Raw genomic sequence first — 26057 nt, 5'->3', positions numbered from 1 at the left:
TGCACACATACAAATGACTGCCTAGGAAGGAATACTGAAGGAAGGGATCTGGGGGTCATAGTAGACCACAAGCTAAATATGAGTCAACTGTGTAACGCTGTTGCAAAAAAAGCAAACATCATTCTGGGATGTATTAGCAGGAATGTTGTAAGCAAGACACGAGAAGCAATTATTCCACTCTACTCTGTGCTGATTAGGCCTCAGCTGGAGTATTGGGTCCAGTTCTGGGTGCCACATTTCAGGAAAGATGTGGATAAATTGGAGAGAGTCCAAAGAAGTGATTAAAAGTCTAGAAAACATGAGGGAAGATTGAAAAAATTGGGTTTGTTTAGTCTGGAAAAGAGAAGACTGAGAGGGGACATAACAGTTTTCAAGTATGTAAAAGGTTGTTAAAAGGATGAGGAAGAAAAATTGTTTTTCTTAAACTCTGAGAATACCACAAGAAGCAATGGGCTAAAATTGCAGCAAGGGAGGTTTAGGTTGGACATTAGGAAAGCTTCCTAACTGTCAGGGTGGTTAAGCACTGGCATAAATTGCCGAGGGAGGTTGTGGAATCTCCATCATTGGATATTTTTAAGAGCAGGTTAGACAAACACCTGTCAGGAATGGTCTAGATAATTAGTCCTGCCATGAGTCCAGAGGACTGGACTAGATGACCTCTCAAGGTCCCTTCCAGTCCTATGATTCTATACACATCCAAATCATTGTAATTGATTTATGTAGGGCACCTTTTGCAGACTCAGTAATAAAAATCATGTACAATTGTATTTTGGTGCATCTGGCCTCTGCTACCTCCCCCCCACCCCCACCCATCACCTCTAGCCCATACTGCCTTCCCCAGCCCCCCACCATCCATGGGTTCCCTATTTCCCCCAGGCCCCCCCCCCCCCCCCCCCCATATTGCTCTAAGTTCCCTTCTGCGGCCTCACACCCCAGGCTCATCCTGCTTCTTGCCTCTTGACCACAGCGCCTAGTAAGGCCAGCCCTCCTGAAGCCCCACCACCCTGGACTGAAGCCCACCCCCACAGTCCAGCGGCTGAAGCCGGGTGCAGGGAACTGCAGGGAAGGGCTGCTGTTTTGCCCCCTCCCCATCTCTGCCCAGGAGGCTGTTGTGGCCACAGGAAAACCCTTTGGTGGCCACATGCAGCCACATTGGCCACATTTGAGAAACGCTTCCTTCTACTACAGTTGCACAGTCATGCTACAAATAGCATGTTTGGCTCATTTGGCAAGGCATCTCCTTTGCCTCATCAGCCCCAGCATTTCTCCCTCTGGCAGAGAGGGCCTGAAGAAAGTTAGTCCTACTCCAGAGGTTTTCAATTCCTCACTCTGGTTCATTTTTCAGTATTTACAAAGTGGGCCTCAGGGTAGACCCAAGTAGTTCTCTTAAGCCAAACAAAGGACACACACTCATAACACACACAAAAAATACCTTTCCCTGCCCCTTCTTTGGGGTGTCACCTTAGTATGCTGGCTTCTGGTGCCCAGTCCTTCCCCAAACAGCAGTAGACTTGGCTGTTTCCCCATAGGGAGGAGAGTAGCCTTGCACCCAGGAGAAGCCATTTCTCCTTTCTGCTATTAACCCTGCTACAGCTTGTTCCTCCTCCCCCCCCTCATAAGAAAAAGGGGCTTTAAAGGTCACCAGTACCCTTAATTGGATTCAGGTGTATCAGTTAACATGAGGTAACCTCTTTTCAGTTCATCGGGAAAAGGGCCTTCACCATTCTAGGGCTGATATATGGTAGAACCTCAGAGTTATGAACACCAGTGTTTCAAAGTGACCAGTCAACCACACACCTCATTTGGAACTGGAAGTACGCAATCAGGCAGCAGAGACCAAAAAAGGGAAAATACTGTACAGCACAGTACTGTGTTAAATGTAAACTACTAAGGAGTAAAGGGAAATTTAAAAAAAAAAGATATGACAAGGTATGTTTCTGTGCTTGTTTCATTTAAATTAAGATGGCTAAAAGCAGCATTTTTCTTCTGCATGGTAAAGTTTCAAAGCTGTATTAAGTCAATGTTAAGTTGTAAACTTTTCAAAGAACAATCATAATGTTTTGTTCAGAGTTACGAATATTTCAGAGTTATGAACAATCTCCATTCCTGAGGTGTTCGTAACTCTGAGGTTCTACTGTATTTACCTTCCACCACTCTCTTGTAGCTGTTAGAGTGTAACAAAGTCAGACATATGTACTAGTCTGTGATGTGGGTCCTTGGGCAAATCTGGGAAACCTAAACTTATTTTTATATCACCTTGTCGCAAATGATGTTTTCTAAAGTGGTCTTATATCTCAAAATGGATAAAACACATGTAATTCCTCTTCTGTAGTCTCTATTAGCTAATGTTTACTGTTTACTCAATCAGATACATTCCAAAGAAAGAAACAAGGAGGTGGCACACAACTCCAGTAGACTGTGACATGCTGGGTATTCTGTGCAGTGGCACTGCTTCCTTTACTTGACATAGATGAGAGGGAATGCCTCAGTCCATCAGCAGATGTATGATTGTAGAATACTGTAACCCTCTCAAAAATTAGAAAAGTGGTTTTTACTCTGTGTTCTTAAAAAAGTTAAAAGAATACGATATATTGCTCATGCCAAAAATCTGAGATTTCTAAAGGTGCCAAATGCATTTTCAAACATATTTCAGCATTTATTCAAGCTCAGAGGTACTATTATTTTTTAAATGTCAAAGTGGTCAGGGGGAAAATGGGTACAATTCTTGGGTACACTAACAAAAACTCTAGAGTGTCCCAAGTGATTACAATATTTTTTAGTTCAGAATCTGGCATTGGAAGCCTTGTATTAGTACAGCTGAACATATATAACTGCACATAGAATTAGTGATTGATTCCTCATAAAGAAGGACTGTGGAGGTTAATCATTTCAGTATCAATTTTCACTTGCACTCCCCATGACAGGTGAAATGCCATAGTTTTAGAAAAGTAATATTTGGAAAAATTGTGCAAGTGGTCTAAAACTGCTCCCTTCCCCCTAAACTACAATTATAACTACAGTGTGGTTTGGCGGGGTAGAATTTGTCCAAAACAAAAGGTCAAGTTCAAATAGTCAAGGACTATTCATTGAATAGTGGAAGTTGAAGTTGCTCAGTACCTCCCAGAAAGTGCTTAGCATCATACAAAGTCAGTCTGTAAGAACATGCAGCCCCTGGATTCCTAGACCACTGCTCTAACCCCTGAGCTACATAACCACACTTCAGGTCCCCTCAGCACAGGGAGGAGGTTAATTAAGGCTGAGGAGCAATGAGTGACCGAATGAGTGACAAGCGACCAGTGAGGAATATCTGAGGCACTGCTACCCAATCCCTAGCGAATGGGAGTAGGTTCAAACCCTGAATAACTACTAAGAATCTAGAGACAAGGTGGGTGAGGTAATATCTTTTACTGGACCGACTTCTCTTGGTGAGAAAGACAAACTTTCGAGCTTACACAGCTTCTGAAGAAGAGCTCTGTCTATGCTCGAAAGCTTGTCTCTCTCACCAAAGAAGTTGTTCAATAAAAGATATGACCTCACTCACCTCGTCTCTCTAATATCCTGGAACTGAGATGGCTACCATAACACTGTATACTAAGAATCTAGGCTGAAATTTTCAGAGGCAACTAGGAATTTAGCCATGCAACTGCCATTGAAACAAATAGGAGTTGTGTGACTATATGTTCTAGTCAGCTTTGAAAATTGCACTAGTCTTTAAGTAGATGAAAATTATTATAAAGTTTTGTGACACAACAGTAATGAGCATAATACACATTTAGAAGTTATTGCCTAGGGTGTGCTCAGTGCTGTAAAAAAATTAAAAGAGAACATGGTATTTATCTCAAGAATCTTATAGCTAGTATCTGCAGGATCATACCCAACCAGGCATTGTACTTACCACGTAAAGTCCCAATCCTTCAAATTATAATGCCTGGATGAACTGCTACACCCACACCAAGCCCACTGAATCAGCGGGGATCTAAACAAACACAGCAGGCTGCACGTGTATTGCAGTTTGCAGTAGTGCAGCCTAAGTATTCTTATTGACTTCGATGGGACTATTTCTGGCAACGGTACCCAATTGTAAGAATATGCAAGATTGGGCCTCCAGATAAAACTATACAAATGGTAACAAAAGCATGCGCACAAAAATAACCTGAAATAAAAGTTTAAATAATGGCTGTTCCACATTACAGAATGCTATGTTAGGCCCATTGCTCCCCCTCCACCTCTCAAAAAAATGGAATGGTACTGGGAAGATGTGACCAAAGAAAGTCTTAATGCTAACTGGCAAGGGGATGCACAGCAGTTACAAGAATCTCCTAAGTCTGTTATGCACATTCTAGTTCACCAAAGATTGTCATGTGAAGTCCCAAATAAAGGCTGGTGTCACACTGGCCATCAATATCATTGTGAAATGTGTTTGGATGTTGTGTATGGCACTATGTGTACATATGTTGAAAATGTTTTTAAAGTCCGTGTCTGGGGGGTTGGTCACCAGCAAAGGTGAAAAACAGATTTTCTGTCAGACAAGAGATGTTTCTTCATTATCTGTTTACATATAAATTAAATATTCTCTTGTTCACAATTTGTCTCCTGTTACCCGTCTGAACTGAATACAAATGAAGGATTATCAGAAGATGAGAAGGAAACTAAGAGGAAGAGAAAAACAGTGGAGGGAAGAGTACCTTTACTTTATTTGGGGGACAGAGAAAACACCCCAGCATCCCTCACCCAGAAGTAAAAGCCGATATGCTTCATGAAAGTGGGATCTCAGCCAAGCTTGGTTGAAAATACTGAAGACAACACTGTGTGAGATACATTTCTGTAGACAGGAGGTTAACCTGTTGGTTAAGTTTAGTGTCTAGAAAGCATGTTATGATTTTGTTTTATATGTAACTGTGACGCTGACAGACCAGATGCCAGCTCTTGGCCAGGCTGCAGGCATAAGCTGAGAACCAACAAATTTATAGCTGGAGACCAGACCTGTTCATCTGTATGTTAGTTTTGCTCAAAAGAGGTATTAGTCTTATAAGAATGTATTTAGGGTTAAACTTTATGAAATCCTTATAAGTAGCTGCATGTATTAATCTCACTGGTAGTATCTGTATTCTGTGTTATAAGAAAATATGTAAGTTTTGCTTTATAACTTTGAAAACATTTGCTCTGAATTTGTGAACTCAGGCATCGGACTCATCACATTCATGTTCCTTTCCCTCCCCTCCTCATGCCCATCCAGAAGAACTATCAAAATCAGATGGGCCATGAAGCTCATTCTGAGGACTTGGAAACTGAATGAAAGGAATAAAACAAAGTCACAGGAAAAGTTTCCATCTTTTTGGCTGTTTTAACTTTGACAGGGCCAGAGACTCTACACCAGTGGTTCTCAATCTGCGGCCCCTGGGCTGCTTGCGGCCCAATCAGCACACAGCTGCTGCGGCCCATGTGAAATCCTCAGGGCCATACACGCAGTGTGTGTGTATATATATATATAGTGTGTGTGTGGATGCGACCACATAACACATAGAAAGCTGCATATGTGTCCCCCAATGGTAAATAGGTTGAGAACCACTGTTCTTCACTGAACTCAGAGATCCCCAGGGGCTACCTCCTGGGGCTGCCCTGAAAGACACTTTGAATTGACAGATCACTACAATTCTACCACTCTTTAGGATTTAGATGGTAACTCATAAATTGTCCATGTGATCTAGCTATTCTACACAAAGAACTAGTTACTTGTATAATTTTCATTAATCAAATCAAAATTGTTTTGTATAGTGTCAAAGAATTAACTCATCCTCTGATAAAAACAACAAGGAGTCTGGTGGCACCTTAAAGACTAACAGATTTATGTGGGCATAAGCTTTCGTGGGTAAAAAACCTCACTTCTTCAGATGCATCATCCTCTGATGTGTAACACCTAAATCCAGAACATAGTATATGGCCTGCTGTGCACTCCACTATTCCTTTGGTAGGAAATTGAACCTCACATGACTGAAGTTGTTTGTCATTTTTAGCCTTATATTAACATTTGTTATCATCTTCTCTATTCATGCCATATGTACTATTCTTTGTATGGTTTACAACATGGTGTAATTCACAATTAACTCATTTGAGCATGATGGAATTTAGACATTTAGCAATTATACCATAACCCAAAGGGATTATTTTATATTTTCAATCTTTAAAGACAGACAAAAACAAATTAAAATTAACTTTTAGAAAGTACTCTTTGAAGCTAAACAAAAAGTTAATACCTTAAACGTGTTAAAAAAATCAAGTTGTCAGGTCTTCAACTCTCAGAATATAACAACAGGAACAACACTATTACAGCATTAGAGGTACAGAATCATTGCCCTCTGGACAGAATAAATGTATCTGAAGCCAATCTGCTATCTTATAAATGAAATAAAAAGCTAAATCAATATTCCTATTACACAACTGTACCTTCTTAAAACAGATCTATTTTGTTGGCAGAATTGCCTATTTACTGTCTAATAGAAGAATAGTTGCTATTTTAAATATCCTAGTTTATAAAAGTTGTAATCCAGCCACCAATACTCAAAACCCAATGACTTATGATTTTCTTATTCAGTAAAGAAATATTTCTAATAATTCACATTGTCTTGCCATAAAATCCTTTAATATTAGCTAAGACCAAACAAATGTCGAATATGCCTACATAAAAAGTGAAAATCCTTTCACAACACGCATCAAAGAAAAATTACAAATAAAATAGTACTTCAATCTTCCTTGGAAAAAGAGCATAATGTCTATATCACAAAAGACATATGAATATTTCATCGTTGAAATGACTGGCACTATCTTCAAGGATAATTAAGAAAGTTTTCAAACAGCAATAAAAATACACACAACTGAATTATCTATTTCTGGGTCTATTCATTTCCAGAATAGAAGAGTTATCTCCCCAACCTTACCATGAATTTTAAAAATCAGAAGAGATGTTTCAAGATAGTAATAGTAATGGAGGATTTGATCATTAGATATACAGGTAGCTGGGTTTGTGATGACAGGGAGAACCCACATGGTGCATTGCCTGCCAGGTGTGAAGGTTATGGATAGCTCGAGATATCTAGACTGACATGCGCATTGCTGGGAAGGAGCTAGTGGTCATGGTAAAAGGAGGTATCAGTGACACAGGAAAGGTAGGAGAGAGGTCCTGGAGGCCAAATTTAGGCTGGTAGGTAAGAGATTAAAGTTCAGGACCTCCATGGTAGCATTCTCTGAAATGCTTCCAGTTCCACAAGCAGGGCCAGTTACATAGGCAGAACTGAGGGTTTCGATGCGTAGATGAGATGATGGTGTAGGGAGGAGGGTTTTAACTTCATTAGGAACTGTGGAACCTTTTGTGAAAGGAGGAGACTATAAAGGAAGGATGGGCTCCACCTAAACCAAAACGTGACCAGATTGCAGGGATGTAAAATTAAATAGGTTGTAGAAGAGTTTTTAAACCAAGGTCTGGGGGAAAACAGACAGGTGTGGAAGAGCATGTGGTTTGGACAGAGATATCCCAAGGGGGGGATCTATTAAACAGGATTCTCTATCTTATTAAAGAGGAGAGGATAGAAATTGATAAAGTACAGGTAGAAACTGAAGAGAAATAGAAATGAAAAAGAGTCCCATTCAATTACAGGACAAATTTTATAAGTGCTTGTACAAAAATGCTAGAAGTCTAAATGCTAACACAGATGAACCTGAGTGCCTGGTATTAAATGAGGATATTGATATAACAGGCATCACAGAAACTTGGTGGAATGATGACAACCAATGGGACACTGTAAGACCAGAGTACAAAATATATAGGAATGACAAAATAGGTCGTGCAAGTGGGGGAGTGGACCTGTATGTGAAAGAAAGCATAGAATCAAATACAGTAAACATCTTAAATGAATCAAACTGTATCATAGAATCTCTGTGGATAGAAATTCCATGCCTGAATAATAAGAGTATAGCAGTAGAAATATAATACCAACCAGCTGACCATGATGGTGATGGTGACTGTGAAATGCTCAGGGAGATTAGAGAGGCTACAAAAATAGAAAAGTCAATAATAATGGGGGATTTAACAACTAGCCTCATAAATGTCACCTGAGGATGGGATGCAGAAATAAAGTTTCTAGACACCATCACTGACCACTTCTTGGAGCAGCTACTCCTGGAACCCATAAGTGGAGAAGCAATTCTTGATTTAGTCCTAAGTACAGCACAGGATCTGGTTCAAAAGGTGAATACAGCTGAACTGCTCAGTATCAAATCCTACTGAGGAAAATAGAAAGGAGCATGAACTTTAGCAAGTCAAGTGTAAAAGTACATTTAGACAGACCAAAAAGGAATTTGAAGATTAACTACAAAAAGAAACAAAAACTAACAGCCAAAAAATTTTAAGTACATTAGAAGCTTGCCAAACAATTAGTGGGGCCCTGTGATGATTGAGGTGCTAAAGAGTTCTAACGGAATACAAATATGAAGTTGCAGAACTACTAACTGTGGTGTAACCTATCACTTAAATCAGCCTGTGTACCAGATGACTGGAGAATAGTTAACGTGATGTCAATTTTTTAAAAAGGCTCCAAGGGTGATCCTGCAATTACAGGTCAGTAACTTCAAACAAAGTTACCAGGCAAATTAGTTGAAACTATAGTAAAAACCAAAATGATCAGACACATAGATGAACACGATTTGTTGGGGAAGAGTCAACACAGCTTTTCTAAAGAGAGATCATGTCTCACCAATCTATTAGAATTCTTTGAGGGAGTCAACAAACATGTGGACAAGGGTGATCCAATGGATATAGCATACTTGGACCTTCAGAAAGCTTTTCACAAGGTCCCTCATCACAGGCTCTTAAGCAAACTAAGTAGTCATAGGATGAGAGGGAAGGTCCTCTCATGAATCATGGTTAAAAGACAGGAAACAAAAGGTAGGAATAAATGGTAATTTTTCAGAATGGAGAGAGGTAAATAGTGGTGTCCCACCGGTTGCTGTACTGGGACCAGTGCTGATCAACATATTCATAAATGATCTGGAAAAAAGGGAAAACAGTGAAGTAACAACATTTGCAGATGATACAAAACTACTCAAGATAGTTACATCCAAAGCAGACTGCGAGGAGTTACAAAGGGATCTCCACTAAACTAGGTGACTGGGCAACAAAATGGCAGAGGAAATTCAATATTGATAAATGCAAAGTAAAGCACATTGGAAAACAATCCCAACTATATATAGAAAATGATGGGATCTAAATTAGCTATTACCATTCAAGAAAGAGATCTTGGAGTCATTGTGGATAGTTCTCTGAAAATATCCACTCAATCTCCACCAGCAGTCAAAAAAGCTAACAGAATGTTAGGAACCATTAGGAAAAGGATAGATAATAAAACAGTAAATTTAACAACAACACTACATTAATTCACTACATTTACACCTTAAATACTGAATGCAGTTCTTGTCACCCCTCTCAAAAATGCTATATTAGAATTGGACAAGGTACAGAGAAGAGCAACAAAAACGATTAAAGATCTGGATCAGCTTCCGTATGAGGAGAGATTAAAAAGACAGACTATTCATCTTAGACAAGAGACAACTGAAGGGGGATATGATAGAGGTCTATAAAATCATGACTCGTGTGGAGAAAGTGAACAAGGAAGTGTTATTTATCCCTTCACATAAAACAAGAACCAGCAGTCACCCAATGAAATTAATAGGCAGCAGGTTTAAAACAAAGGGAAGTATTTTGTCACACAACACACAGTCAACCTGTGGAATTCATTGCCAGGGAATGCACAACACACAGTTAACCTGTGGAACTCATTGCCAGAGGATGGTGTGAAGGCCAAAACTATAATTGGATGCAAAAAAGAATTAGATAAATTCATGGAAAATAGGTCCATCAATTAGCCAAGATGATCAGGGATGCAACCCCATGCTCTAGGTGTCCCTAAGCCTCTGACTGCCAGATGCTGGATCTGGACAACAAGGGATAGATCACTTGATGATTGCCCTGTTCTGTCCATTCCCTTTGAAGCATCTGGCATTGGCCACTGTTGGAAGACAGGATACCGGGCTAGATGGACCATTGGTCTGACCCAGTATGGCCATTCTTATGTTAAATTCTTATTTAAGATCAGTGACTTAAAATAGCTATACATTTTCTTAAAAGGGCAATTTTCTTTTCAGCACTGATATTTGAATGGTATTTCATTGTTACTTAGTGTGACATGACACTATTTCCCTACAAACTCCAGTCCATAGTTTCCAACCCTTTTTATTTTCTAGGCAGGGTTTCAGGATAAGGAGAATATTTGTAAGCTGATGAGGAGAGTTCCAACTTTTCAAAAGAATCTTACATCTATGTACAGTGCAGCTTGTATGTACCTACTCTTCTGTGGGAGCAAAAAATGTCTCTTTTCAAAGATTTATCTGCCCACCTAGACACGCTGCAAAATAAGTCCAGAACTGTGCATGGTTGAAGTTTTGAGGGGTATCCAGACTCCGGTTGTATGCATAGCACTGGGATTTTATAAAGGAACTATGTCATCAAGCTCTCTTTACTCCTAAGGGAATTCTGTGTGTCCGCAGAATTCATGGCCCCCGCAGATTTCTTTGCTTACCCGCAGAAAAATGACTTCTGATGGGGAAGTAGCAAGAGCAGTCATGCGCCCACTTCCTGGCAGTGCCGACAGGTTGCTTTGGCCACCCAGAGGAGAGAGAGAGACTCTGTCCCTCTCACTCGCTATTGCAGCACGCTCGGAGTGGAGGGGCAGGGCTTTGGGGTATTTCTGAAGAGGTAGGCATAGGGTAGGCTCTGTTCCCTCTGGCAGAGGAGAATGTAGCAGCCTGCCTACTTAGTGAATTGCTCCCATTGTTCTTAGTGAATTCCCCCAGGTGTAAAACAGGTGTAAAACTTTTAAGGCTCCTTTACATTGCCAGAGCGGTAAATAAATTAGCGAAATAATTGAAACTAGCTGTATTATATTGCATTATTTTGACCCAAAAAATGCAGAATTTTGCAGAATTTTAAAATCTCGTGCGCAGAATTTTTATTTTTTTGGACCAGAATTCCCCCAGGAGTATCTATAGGACAGCTACAGGGCAGAGTGGCACCTTTTTTCCGGCTACATCCAAGTGCACTGAAAAACATGGACAACTCATCACTATACTGTTTCGTCAAAGATAAATCCATGCACACACACAGGTACAGGTTGCTATTTATCTATCTGCACCAGTAGCCTGCAGCTTTCTCTAACAGCATTTGCACTAATGCCTGGCCCCAGTTCCAAAAGTCCTCCTCACAAACAGAAGATTTTACTTAATTATAGAGGAAAACCCCTCTTTTGAGGAAAGATGCCTTACATATTTAGAGACCAACCCAAAGTAAACAGAGGCCCCCAATTCCTCTGGGCTGCCTATTTAGCCAAGGTCAAAATATAAAAACATGCTAACAAAAGATGTGTATATATTTGTAGTAATTTCTCAGGAAATGGAGAGTAGGTGTTTTCTTAGTACAAGAAGCCTTCCTAGGACACAGCCCTGTGATTCTGAAAATTAGGTGCAGCTGTCCCTTCCCCCTGTTCTGACCTCATTAAGGAAATCTGGGTCTTCGCTTCCCACTCTCCCAGAAGATGTCGCTAACCTTCATTTCAGAAGGTGAGTCATGAGTACTCTATAACCATAGGGTCCCCTCTTCACAGTAAGTGGATTCACAATAAAGGTGACAGGCAGCAAAGAGAAACACAATTACATTCCTCTATCTAGTCTTTACAAACTCACCATGGACTAAAACATAAAAAACTCTATTGTTTGGTTCTTATAAAAGTATATTAGCAAAATTTCTTCAAATGTTTTTTCCTTGCAATAGTCAAAAGCAAGAGGCTCCTTATCCACTCATCTTAAATTATTATACAGGTTATTAGTAGGGCCCTACCAAATTCAGGGTCCACTTTGGTCAATTTCACTCCCAGAGGGTTTTTAAATTGGTCAATTTCACTATTTCAGATGCTTACATCTAAAATTTCAAGGTGTTGTGGTGTTATAAGCTAAGTTCCCTCCAAGTAAGCTAAGTTCCCTCTATTAAGCACCGCACAGGCACTCAGGGCTGCAGTGCGGAGAAAGGCCTCTCCCCCAGCCCCGGACCTGCTGTGGTGGGGAAAGGCGCCCCTCCCACAGCCCCAACCCAGCCACAGCCTGGACCTGCCGCGGCCAGGGAGAGAGGCGCCACTCCCCTGGCCCCAACCCAGACCTGCTGCAGCTGGGGGGGGGGAGAGGCACCCATCTCCCATCCCCCAGCCCCAATCCAACCCAACCTTGTCCAGCCCCGGACCTGCCACAGCCGGGGGGAGAGGCACCCAACACCCGGCCCCAAACCAGCCCCAGCCCAGACCTGCCGCGGCTAGGGGAGAGGTGCCTATCCTGCGGCCCCAGCCCCGGAGCTGCCGCAGCGGGGAGAGACACCTCTCCCCCACAGCCCTTGTGCTGCTGCGGGGAAAGAGAGCTGGGGGGACTCCTCTCTCCCTGCTATAGCCCCGGGGCAGCCTGCACCTCAAACCCCTCATCCCTGGCCCCACCCCAGAGCCCGCATCCCCAGCCGGAGCCCTTACCCCCCTCCCCCCCACACACACACTCCCAGTATCCCAACCCTCTGCCCCATCCCTGAGCCCCCTCCCACACTCCCCACTGGGGGAAGAGAGGGTGGAAGCCCCAAGCCCGGGCAGGAGCCACCAGGAGTGGGGGCAGAAGCCTTGTGCCCAAGTGCCCCTGCCCTGCCAGGAGCCATGGGGTAGAAGCCCTAAGCTCCGTCAGGAGCTGCAGAAGGGGGCAGAAGCCCTGACCGCAGGCAGGAGCCACGGGGGGGTGGAAACCCCGGGCCCGGATAACCCAAGCCCGGGCAAGAGGCCACGGGGGGGGGGGGGGGGGAAGAAGCCCCAAGTCTGGGCAGGAGCCACCGGGGAGCAGGGAGGGCAGAAGCCCCAAGCCCAGCTCTGGGGCTGTTGCAGCACAGAAGTGAGGGCATACCACCCACACTTCTGTGCTGCCTGTGGAGTTGGGTCTGATCCCCCCGCATAACAGCCGTGCAGGAGAAGGACAAGTCTTTCCCCGCTCCACCCTGGCTGAACTAGATTTCGGTGACAGCAGATTTCACGTGGAAGGGATTATTTCATGGTCCGTGACATGTTTTTCATGGCTGTGAAATTGGTAGGGTCCTAGTTATTAGTGGATTGCAGTGATTTGGAGACATTTTACTATCAACAGAGTTCTATGATTTCTGGTGGTTTGAGCAACTTTATCCCATGAAGAACAGGGTTGGATTTTTGTTTGTTTGTTTCCCCTGGTGTCTTTAAGTGACCCTGAACCAGGATGTATTCTTCTTCCTGGTTCTGCCTATTCTCTGTTGTACTGTCAACCCATAGCCAGTGCTTCCCCAACAGCTGTTTTAATTTTTTTCTGTGTCAGTTTTTGCCACTGGGTCCATACTTGTTCTGAAAGGGGAGAATTTTAAAGACACAAATATGAGTTAGGTGCCCAACTCTCACTGAAAGTCATGGGGAACTCCCTTTCAGTTAGGTTGAGCACTTCACTCACAGGTCTCTACATACATACCTTTTAATTTTCTCTTCTGGAAATCCATCAAATGTTTCCTGTATCTTATTGAGTTTTTTTAAGCACTCTTTTTATTCTTCCGCTTCTTGGTCTCTTGATTTGCTATGTATCAGCATCTTCAACCTTCTTCACTTTGGCTTCCAGTATGACTTTTTGTCCATTCTTCTTTCATACAAATTCCAAATGAGTCTTCTGGCATATCTCGCTCTCTCTCTTCCAGTTCTGCTTAGTTCCTCAAGACATTTTTTTTGTTTTTTAAGATTAGGTGATATATTGGTAGCTCCTGTTTCACTTGGTGCAGAAGTACATACCTTTCTTTTTCTGAATCACGGAATCATAAAAATCTTGGGCTGGCGGGGACCTCAAGAAGTCATCAAGTCCAGCCCTCTGCACTGAGGCAAGGCCAGGTAAACCTAGACCATCCCTGACAGGTATTTGTCCAACCCTGTCTTTAAAACTCCAATGATGGGGATTCAACAGCCTTCCCTGGAAGCCTATCTAGTGCTTAAATGCCTTTATAGTTAGAAAGATTTTCCTAATATCGAACCTAAATCTACTTTGCTTCAAATTAAGCCCATTATTTCTTGTCCTACCTTTAGTGAACGTGGAGAACAACTGATCACAGTCCTCTTTAGAACAGCCATTAATCTATTTGAATACTGTTACCAGGTCCCCTCTAAGTCTTCTTTTCTCAAGACTAAACATATCCTTTTTTTAATCCTTTCCGTGTATCTAAGGGTTTCTAAACATTTTATCATTTTTGGTGCTTTCCTTTGGACTTTCCTCCAATTTGTTCATATCATTCCTAAAATGTGGCACCCAGAATTGGACATAGTACTCCAGCTAAGGCCTCACCAGTGCTGTGCAGAGTGGGACAATTACCTCCCATGTCTTATGTACAACACTCCTATTAATACACCCCAGAACAATACTAGCCTTTTTTGTAATTGCATATTGTTGACTCATATGCAATTTGTGATCCACTCTAACCCCCAAACACTTTTCAGTGGTACCCACTTATTCCCAATTTTGTAGTTGTGTAATAATGAAGCCTACTTTTTTCAGATGACATTCTGTCAGCAATAGGGTGTCCAGACAGCAAGTGTGAAAAATCAGGACTGGGAGTGGGGGGTAATAGGAGCCTATATAAGAAAAAGCCCGGGACTGTCCCTATAAAAACAGGACATCTGGTCACCCTAGTCAGCAAGCAATCTGTCTCTGTTACTATCTCACTGCGATTAAGGCTAAAATTTTAAAAATCAGAAGCCTAACTTTAGACCCAAATCTATCTCCTGTAGCCATTGCCTGAACAAATGGGAGTTCTGGTTTATCTATAGCAGATGGATTTCACTTTTCCTGTCTTGGGTTTAAATTCTGTCATCTGGAAATGATATTTGCCGTTAAGTGCTTTTTTCTTGCAATATTTGAAAGTCTGTAGGTAGCTGAGCTGGAAAATAAACCCATCTCTCTGAAGTTCAAACCTAGGGCTCTGGCCACTCTGCCAGCCTTCATCCCTTAAGTTCTGTTTTATCTTTGTTTAATTCAGGTGTTGTACAGGTTACTCACCTCTTATTTGGGTTACCATACAGATGTATAACACTTTGATTTCAAATATTACAATGTGCTTATATTTTAAATTCCATTTTCTTCTTTCTCTCCCTTTTTTTACTGAAGTTATAACTCTGTTTTCTCTACTTCTGATGGGAAAGGGGAAATTTCAGGTTCTTCTCTTGAGTGCAAGTAAGATGGAACTGTTGAGCAGTGGTTGTAATTAGTAGGAGGATTGTCATTATCCAAACAGTTCCACTTAGAACTTTATGAAACAGAATCAGTCAGAGTTCAGGCCAGGGGCTACAGGGAAAATGATCCAGAAGGTTCCAGGGCATTTGGCATAAAAGGACTGTGTGGAAAGAAAATTACTAGAGAAGTTGCTAGATTTGCTGTGTATTTGAACATTTATATAAACTTTTTTAAAAACTGGATGGTTTAAAACAAAGCAAACACTTGCTGCATCTTATCCAAAGTGTGTGTGTCATTGTTATACTAGCCTCCTGTAGGGCTTGTCTAAGGAATCCTGGTCGTGTGTGGTCAAGATCCCTGCCATCTTTCCTAGTATGGTAAAACTGTATGCAGTTTTTCTGTGCAGTTCAACTAGGCAGAGGGCTATATATGCAAAACTTAAAGCTGGTCCTGACTATTTTACATTTTAACAAATCCTACTGTCTATTTTTCATAAATATGAAGTGAAGTCCTAATCTCTCTTCATCAGAAATTGCAGACTGTATTGAACTTGGAAATTAATCATAGGAAGTGCTGAGCATAGGAGGAGTTGGGGAGGGGCATGGGAGGGCACTGTCCCCCAGACTGCAAGCCTCAGGCAGGCAGCCTAAGCGTGCAATGCAATGAGTTCCGCAGAGGAGACAGGCTGCTTCCAGCTTGTGCCCCTGAGGCAGGGAGTCAGAATTTTGTTTATAAACAGAGTGATTAACAGGTGATTAAGATAAAAAATGGCTGTTAGGATGTTTCCTAAAGTTAAATGATCTGTTCCAAGCTTAGTGAACTTCAAAAAGTAAGTAGCCTAAATGACAGAAAGTAATTGTAAATTTTTCTACAATTGTTTCAATTGTTGTATTCAAGAGGTGGTAACAAAGTTACTAATATCTTTCTTTGAGAAGATAACTGATTTTTTAGACAAAGGGAATGAAATAGATTTCAGTAAGGCATTTGACACAGTTCCACATGAGAAATTATTAGTTAAATTGGAGAAGATGGGGTTTAATATGAGAACTGAAAGGTGGATAAGGAACTGGTTAAAGGAAGACTATAAAAGGTCATACTGAAAGGTGAGCTATTAGGCTAGAGGGAGGTTACTAGTGGAGTTCCTCAGGGATCAGTCTTGGGACCAATCTTATTTAACATTTTTACTACTGACCTTGGCACCAAAAAATGGAGTGTGCTAATAAAATTTGCAGATGACACAAAATTCGGAGGTATTGCCAATACCGGGGACTGGAATACCAGACAAGAAGATCTGGATGACCTTGTAATAGAAATGGGATGATATTTAATAGTGCAACTTGCAAAGTCATGCATTTAGGGACTAACAAGAATTTCTGCTATAAGTTGGGGGCATATCAGTTGCAAGTGAAAGTGAAGGAGAAAAGACCTGGGTGTATTGGTTGATCACAGGATGACTGTGAGCCATCAATCTGATGCGGCTGTGAAAAAGGCTAATGCAGTCCTAGGATGTATCAGGCGAGGTATTTCCAGTAGACAGGGAAGTGTTAGTACTATTATACAAGGCACTGGTGAGACCTCATCTGGAATACTGTGTGCTATTCTGGTCTCCCATGTTTAAGAAAGATGAATTCAAACTGGAACAGGTGCAGAGAAGGGCTACTAGGATGATCTGGGGAATGGAAAATCTATCTTATGAGAAGAGACTCAAAGAGTTCGGCTTGTTTAGTTTAACCAATAGAAGGCTGAGGGGAGATGATTGCACTCTATAAATACATCAGAGGGATAAATACCAGGGAGGGAGAGGAGTTATTTAAGTTCAGCATTAATGTGGACCCCAGAACAAATGGATGTAAATTGGCCATCAACAAGTTTAGGCTTGAAATTAGGCAAAGGTTTCTAACCTGCAAAGGAGGGAAGTTCTAGAATAGCCTTCCAGAGGGAGCAGTGGGGGCAAAAAACCTAACTGGCTTCAAAACTGAGTTTGATAAGTTTATGGAGAGGATGGTATGACAGGACCAGGGCCGGCTCCAGGCACCAGCTTAACAAGCAGGTGCTTGGGGCGGTCAAGGGAGAGGGGCGGCACCTGCGGCAATTTGGAGGCGGCAGGTCCCTCACTCCCTCTAGGAGCGAAGGACCTGCCGCCGAACTGCCGCCGCCGATCTGCCGCCGCTGGTCTGGTTGTTATGAAGACATATCAGCTGTCCACTAAGGAATTGATAATTCTGTGTTTTGCAAGTAATAGCCACAGAAACAGTATTTATCTCCTCTGTCAACCCACTTTCATATATACTTTTGAAAAATACAGATTAAATTTTTGGAAATCATTAACTCTGTTTCATGAAGGAAAGTACAGATTGTTATAAAGGTATTTTGGAAAATACATAAAGGTATGCTTTAAAAATTGTTGGCTTATTCTCAAACTGGAGTTCAGTTTTTTTAAGCTATTGTTGATGTAGGGTATAGCTGTGGTAAAGCAAGAAAGAACATGTTTTATCATCACCACAACTCTAAAGGTTTATTATACAAAAGGAAGAGAAGAAAAAAAGTATACAAAGATAGTTTGGAAAATGCAAACTAAACATCTTACGTATTTATTTCAACTAATAAAATGTACTTAGCCTGTGATCTGGGTATTGTAAATAATCTTTAAAACATATACAAATACTACAAATTTACCAAATATCAACACTAAAGCAAAATCCACCCACAAAAACTGGGACTCTGCCCACTCCAACAATTCAACCTTCCCCCTCCAAATTAACCTGTATTATGTTCTGAAAGTTGATAAACTTAGATTTTGGCAGCCCATGGAATATGCATTCTCTAATGAGAATGTCCTGTCCTCAGACAAACACATTCCAACACATCTCAACTGCCAGATTAAAACATGGAAAGGGAAGCAAGGACTATCCCTTTGTTATGTTTCTAGGTTCTAGTGCAATGGGACCCTGACCTCCAGGCACTGCCACTACCAAATAATAATCTCAGGGATACTCAGGACCTCAAGTATAAAGGACTTTCTAACCAAACAAAATACTGATGTAATGCAGAAATATAAATTTTCTATATAGTAATGTGACGCTCGCTTAAAAGGGTTTACTTTGAACTGATAATGAATTCAAAGTAATCCTCTATAATAAGTCTCATTAATATGAGTTAAAATTTTATTTTTCATGAGACCACAGAGATCATTTCAAAACAAGTTTCCCTGCATTCTATGTCTGTTGTAAATTATAGTGGATTTATGTTTTCATGCCAGTCAACTCCAATGCCAAAATGTTTTTATTACAGTTGTTTTTTATTTTTTACACCACCATTTAAGAACTCATTTCATTACAGCATAACACACATTGAAAAAGAGATAAATCATCTTATCCTTCACTGGAATGATTTACACTGCATAAAATACTAGAAAGTTGACATCTATTTGCTTTATAATGCTTTATTTCTATTCATTTCACTACTCAGTACCATCAACACTCCTCACCTCCCTGGTTTCTATCTGCTTGCAACAACCCTGGAAAACTAAACCAAGCAGCATTACTTTAAGCCAATGCCTATACAGATTAATGAAAGAAAAGTTTCCTTTGTACATCTCACAGAACTCCAGTATCACAGAAATTAGAGGTCTTTTCCATCTATTAGGTCATTTTGTCCATGCCTCTGGCAATGCAATTTTGCTCTCTACAGTATATTGCTCAGTGATATGACCAGTCCAATTCTATGCAGTATCATTTAGAAGTCAGCCAGGATTCATTCTATTCTCCCACTCATGGATGAGGGTTGCAAATAAACTCCAAAACTTGGACTTTCCATTTGACACAGCAACATGCTACTGTCACAGCACAGTAATCTACTTAAATGATCTTTTTCATAACCAGGCTTTACTTTGGATGAGTAGCAATGACGACTTACAACCACATCTGACTCAAAGAGAGAAATTCATCTGTGGTACAGATGGCCATGCAAGTCCATCTACGCCGCTTAAGCCCCAGTTGGGCTGCACAGCAGGCTGCACTGCAACTCTGACCCTGGGCTAGGTGGTGGATTTCACCTCCCAGGTTCTCTGCACTCCACCCTCATAGAGCCCAAATACTGGAACTTTATCCAAGTCAAAGGAATGTCATCCTTAGCCCATAACATTAATTAATCTTTCCATTTAAAACTATGAGGTGCTTTAGCAAAACTTAAAACAAGATGAATGGGTCATATGATGGCAGATTAAGATCAATGTGGCCAAATGCAAAGCAATGATCTTTAGGAGGAGTAATTTGAACTACTCATATACCTTAGTGGGCTCTAAATTAACTGGGTTCTAAATTAACAGCTCAGGAAAAACATGTGGGCATCAATGTGGACAGCTCAGTGAAGATTTATAGACTAACAGGCCAGAAGGGGCCACTGTGATTATCTAGTCCTATTTTCTTTATTAACCAAATTTGTAATCTCAAAAAAATCAAGTTAGTTTGGCAGGATTTATTTTCCATAAATCCATTATATTAGGGTCCTTTAATTATTTATTAATCAAGTCCCATATCAGCCATTCCATTATTTTGCGCAGGTTGGATGTCAGACTGACAGACCTATATTTACCCAGGTTGTTCTGTTTACCCTTTTTAAATATTCCTAGAGTTCCTAGAGTTCCAGAAAATCAATATTCCTGGTCCAGCGAGTTCCTCAGTTAGCTCTTTTAGAACTCTTAGATGCAAGTTACCCGGACCTGTCAATTTTAAAATGTCTAACAATAGTAACTACTGTTTAACATCCTCCCAAGTTACTATTGGAATGGAAACGGTTGTTTCCCCCCCAAATATAGAACATAAATATTTACTGAACACTTCTGCCTTTCCTGCATTATTGACAATTCAACCATTTCCAACAAGTAATAGACCAATACTGTTGTTAGGATTCCTTTTGTTCCTAACATATTTTTAAAATTCTTTACTGTCCTTTACTCTTCTCATTGTGTTGTTTTGCTTCCCTTACCAATTTTATACAATTCCTAGTTTCTGATTTATATTCTATTACTGTCAACATTCAATTTTTTCCATGTGTTTATATCTATATCATAAAAATTCTTTTTATAGATGCCTTCACTTCCACTGTAACCAAGAAGTTGTTTTTTAATCAGTGCACCCTTGTTTCTCCACTATAGGATTGTAACTTTTTTTGAGTCTAGTAAAATGTTCTTAAACAATTCCCAATTATTATTCACATTTTTCTATTTAACTTCTTTTACCCAACTGATTTGGCTCATAATTGTTTTCAGCTTTGTGAAACTGACCCTTCTAAAGCACCACATATATGTATCACTGGTTTGTAGAGAGAAGACTTATTCTCAATCTACAGCCATGGTGAAAAAAATGTCCCTATTAGTATATTATTCTATAATTGTTTATTGCAGGCTTTATTACACCTTTTTCTGAAGAATCCATTATTTGCCACTGTTTGAAATAGATTACTGGACTGAACAAACTACTGATCTGATCCAGTATGGTAAGTCTTATGTTTACTTAGAACGTGTCTTCACTTGCACATCACCGCAAAAGCATCACCAGTAAGAGCTGTATGCATCTCGTGGAGGTGGCTTTCTTTTTGCGGTGGAACTTCTGAGTTTCACTGCAAAAAGTCATTGGCAAGAGTAGACGCTCCCAAGTTTTTTGCGCAAAAAAGGGACTTTTTCCACTTTAAATGGCAAGTGTAGACATGCCCTTAGAAACATTTCCTTTGAACTGTTGGTATCAGTACTAGCACATTACAATAGGTATGGTTCTAGCTTTGATAGTTGTATATATAATTTTAGAGAAGAGGAGAAATCACATCACAGAAACTGGCATAAAAATGAAGTAACTGAAGGCTAGAATTTGATAACCTTTTTTACACTGAATATATATAACCATATAAATAATAATAACCATTAGAGATGGCCCACAGAGTGGAATTGTCTTACCAAGTGATTTGCAGAATTATAAAACTAAAATAACCTGTGCTATAAATACATTGCACAGTGCTTTGAGAATGTGACTTGCTAATTATACTATAACTATATTATTTATTATTAAAATTCCTGTATTCCTGTACTAAGAAGCTAGCTACCAAACAAGTTTTAATTGTAAATTTGCACAAAAGGGGTGGCTTGTTTTTCAACTATAACACAAGAAAAAAAGAACTACGAGACTAAAGGGTTATGATGCTATATCGATCATATAATCTTGTGCAAATAAACTGAGCCATAAAGTCATGCTTGTACAACCTAGTGCACATGCAAACACTGTGGCTAGTGAGAAATCCATCAGTAACACATTCCAGTCCCATTTCTGTTTTGGTAAATGCATAGATTATATAAGATTTGCACTTGTAGTTTGCCAAGGTTATTCCACTCCCCACTCCTCTAGGCAAGCTCTTCACTAGAGGAAAACTGGCTGCATGTTTTAAAAGTTTGTAATAATTCACAGATTTTAGGCCAGTCCTGAAATCTGCACCTGCCATTCAAAGACAAGCTCCCCCCACTTACTCTCTCCTCAGAATGAAACTAAGGGATATACACGGAGGTCTCTGCTCTCCTGTGCTTCAAGTATCACCCCAGTTCATGTCATCAGTTCATAACCCAAATCCCTGCAGGCCTTAGTAACTCAGGCAAAACGCCCACTGGCTTCAGAATTGCTTCCCTCCGTACTGACTGAACAAGCACAGCAGGGCTGGTCCCTATGTGGTGTGGGAGCACTGAGGCGATGAAAGACAGCTCCCTACCTCACCCAACACCTCAGCATGTGCCCAGTCTGAGAGCGGAGTTTCAGCAAAGGCCACCGCGGAGCCCGTACCCAACCAGCCCCTTCCCATGCGATCACCGCCCCTTGTGCCCCCCCCGCCTGGAAGGAGTAGCGAGCAATGCATGAACAGAAAGCAAATCCAGGGGCTGTGACACTGTGTCTGCAGCTCCTCACTAACTACCTGCGAAATGGCTTTTCCCAGCTGGAGCCAGCCTGGGCGCGTACCTGGTTTGCGCGGCAGAGGCGGACGGCGGGGGCTTGCTGAGCACGGACAGGCAGATCCTACCAAGAGGGGCAATGGGCAGCAATGGAGCAGCCTGACCCGAAGTGCTCTCAGCGTGAGCCTGCCTCCCACGTCCCCGCCCCGTCTCATGCAGCAGCAGCAGCCCGTCCTGTGGGTCTCATCCTCTCCAGCCCAGCCCACAGGCTGTTTTACTCGGCCCCAGGGCGAGGGGCGGAGCATGGGAGATAAGATCCCCCGTGCACCCCCGGCCCAAGGAGGTGATTGGTTAGAGGTAGGGAGGGGGGTTCTTATCGCACATGCTCCGCCCCCCGCAGTGCCCGAGAGGCGCGAGCCCCCTCGCTGTGGGGCTGGAGGGGGAGGATGCGTCCTGGGGCTTTGGGCGGCCGCGCCGCGTGGGGCTGTGAGTGCCGCGCACTAAATCAAGCCACGTCTGAGCCGGCTCTACTGACCCGTGATCGGCGGGACCCCGGCCCTGGGGTACTGCAGACCTTCCCCCCCGCCCAAAGGAGCTGTAGCTCGCCAGGCTGGCCCAGCCCCTCGCCCCGGTCCCCAGCCCGAGCCTCCAGGGACCTCATCCAGAACCGCAAATAGCCGCGGGCTGAGCTGCTTTCCAGGCACCAACTGGCCCCAGAAGCCCCCCCGCGGATGGACTTGGCCGCAGGAGGGGAGAGGCTGGCTGCTGTAACCGCGGTGGGCTCTGTTTAGGAGACCAGCGGCTGCCCGACATGTGGTCCGCACCGCATCCGCTCAGCCAGGTGCAGGGCTGGGGGAGGAGGTTGCTCTGGGGCAGGAGTCCCAGCTGCCCCTTCCAGGAAGCAGAGCCTGAGCTTCCAGCTAGGAGTCTGGCGAACCCCTGTGCTCTCAACCCTGTCATAGGAGATTAGGGTTGGAAGAGACCGCTGGCCAATCCCCTGCTCAAAGCAGGACCTACACCAACTAAATCATCCCAGCCACGGCTTTGTCAAGCCTGACCTTAAAAATCTCTAAGGATGAAGATTCCACCACCACCCCAGGTAACCCATTCCAGTGCTTCATAGAATCATAGAATATCAGGGTTGGAAGGGACCTCAGGAGGTCATCTAGTCCAACCCCCTGCTCAAAGCAGGACCAATTCCCAACTAAATCATCCCAGCCAGGGCTTTGTCAAGCCGGGCCTTAAAAACCTCCAAGGAAGGAGATTCCACCACCTCCCTAGGTAACGCATTCCAGTGCTTCACCACCCTCCTAGTGAAATAGTGTTTCCTAATATCCAACCTAGACCTCCCCCACTGCAACTTGAGACCATTGCTCCTTGTTCTGTCATCTGCCACCACTGAGAACAGCCGAGCTCCATCCTCTTTGGAACCTCCCTTCAGATAGTTGAAAGCAGCTATCAAATCCCCCCTCATTCTTCTCTTCTGGAGACTAAACAATCCCAGTTCCCTCAGCCTCTCCTCATAAGTCATGTGCTCCAGATCCCTAATCATTTTTGTTGCCCTCTGCTGGACTCTTTCCAATATTTCCACATCCTTCTTGTAGCGTGGGGCCCAAAACTGGACACAGTACTCCAGATGAGGCCTCACCAATGTCGAATAAAGGGGAATGATCACGTTCCTCGATCTGCTGGCAATGCCCCTACTTATACAGCCCTAAATGCCGTTAGCCTTCTTGGCAACAAGAGCACACTGTTGACTCATATCCAGCTTCTCATCCACTGTGACCCCTAGGTCCTTTTCTGCAGAACTGCTACCTAGCCATTCGGTCCCTAGTCTGTAGCAGTGCATAGGATTCTTCCGTCTTAAGTGCAGGACTCTGCACTTGTCCTTGTTGAACCTCATCAGGGTTTTTTTGGCCCAATCCTCTAATTTGTCTAGGTCCCTCTGTATCTGATCCCTACCCTCCAGCGTATCTACCACGCCTCCCAGTTTAGTGTCATCTGCAAACTTGCTGAGAGTGCAGTCCACACCATCCTCCAGATCATTAATAAAGATATTAAACAAATCTGGCCCCAGGACTGACCCTTGGGGCACTCCGCTTGAAACCGGCTGCCAACTAGACATGGAGCCATTGATCACTATCTGTTGAGCCTGACGATCTAGCCAGCTTTCTATCCACCTTACAGTCCATTCATCCAGCCCATACTTCTTTAACTTGGCGGCAAGAATACTGTGGGAGACCGTATCAAAAGCTTTGCTAAAGTCAAGGAATAACACATCCACTGCTTTCCCCTCATTCACAAAGCCAGTTATCTCATCATAGAAGGCAATTGGGTTAGTCAGGCACGACTTCCCCTTGGTGAATCCATGCTGACTGTTCCTGATCACTTTCCTCTCCTCTAAGTGTTTCATAATTGATTCCTTGAGGACCTGCTCCATGATTTTTCCAGGGACTGAGGTGAGGCTGACTGGCCTGTAGTTCCCCGGATCCTCCTTCTTCCCTTTTTTAAAGATGGGCACTACATTAGCCTTTTTCCAGTCATCCGGGACCTCCCCCGATCGCCATGAGTTTTCATAGATGATGGCCAATGGCTCCGCAATCACATCCGCCAACTCCTTTAGCACCCTCGGATGCAGCGCATCCGGCCCCATGGATTTGTGCTCATCCAGCACCCTCCTAGTGAAATAGTGTTTCCTAATATCCAACTTAGACCTCTCCCACTGCAACTTGAGACCATTACTCCTTGTTCTGTCATCTGCCACCACTGGGAACAGCCTAGCTCCATCCTCTTTGGAACTCCCCTTCAGATAGTTGAAGGCTGCTATCAAATCCCCCCTCACTCTTCTCTTCTGCAGACTAAATAACCCTAGTTCCCTCAGCCTCTCCTTGTAAGTCATGTGCCCGAGCCCCCTAATCATTTTCGTTGCCCTCCGCTAGACTATCTCCAATTTGTCCACATCCCTTCTGTAGTGGGGGGACCAAAACTGCACACAATACTCCAGGTGTGGCTTCAGCAGTGCCAAATAGAGGGGAATAATCACTTCCCTCGATCTGCTGGCAATGCTCCTACTAATACAGCCCAATATTCTGTTGGCCTTCTTGGCAACAAGGGCACACTGCTGACTCATATCCAGCTTCTCGTCCACTGTAATCCCCATGTCCTTTTCTGCAGAACTGCTGCTTAGCCAGTCGGTCCCCAGCCTGTAGCGGTGCATGGGATTCTTCCAGATTGCACCCACCAGGGAGAGGCAGTTTTCCCGCAGGAAGGGTGGCTGGAGGTGGGGAGGGAAAAGGGGGGGGGGCGTTGAATTGAGGAGGGTGGAGTGGGAATTTAGCCCAGTGTTTCAAAAGCAGGTATGCTCCAAAAGCTGAGCAGTTAAAGGCGGGTGACTCCTCCAAGTCCCCTGGTGACCCTGGGTGCTGTGTGTGCCCTTAAGGCATGGTTGGGGGGGGCTGTGGGATTTTCAGAAGCACCCAGAGACCCCTACCTGCTCAGGAAAGTTAGGAGCCAGTCATACATAATTAGCACTGCAGATCTCCCAGCATTAATATAATCATAAAAATAAAGGACCAATGGGGACCTCCCAAAGTCCTCATGTCCAGCCCCCTGCACTGAGGCAGGACCAAGTAAACCTAATTCCTGACAGGTGTTTGTCCAACATGTTCTGAAAACTTCCAGTGATGGAGATTCCACAACCTCCTTTGTAAGCCTATTCCAGAACTCATCTACCTCTATAGTTAGAAGGTTTCCTAATATCTAACCTAAATATCCC

General features: G+C 42.8%; 1 protein-coding gene across 1 annotated transcript in view; it reads right to left on the bottom strand.

The window, feature by feature from the left end:
* The window catches only part of COL21A1 (collagen type XXI alpha 1 chain), a 190828-nt gene extending 168414 nt beyond the window's left edge, over window positions 1–22414 (bottom strand). The window contains exon 1 of the mRNA XM_024216499.3: window positions 22350–22414. The gene's annotated coding sequence lies outside the window, so the exon portion shown is untranslated. The remainder of the gene's footprint in view (window positions 1–22349) is intronic.
* Between the last annotated feature and the right edge of the window lie 3643 nt (window positions 22415–26057).

The sequence above is a fragment of the Terrapene carolina genome, unplaced genomic scaffold (assembly GCF_002925995.2).
Source record: "Terrapene carolina triunguis isolate 2854851 unplaced genomic scaffold, T_m_triunguis-2.0 Scaffold42, whole genome shotgun sequence".
NCBI lineage: Eukaryota > Metazoa > Chordata > Testudines > Emydidae > Terrapene > Terrapene triunguis.
The sequence above is the reverse complement of the archived record's forward strand: the minus strand, read 5'-3'. Positions and strand labels throughout refer to the sequence as shown.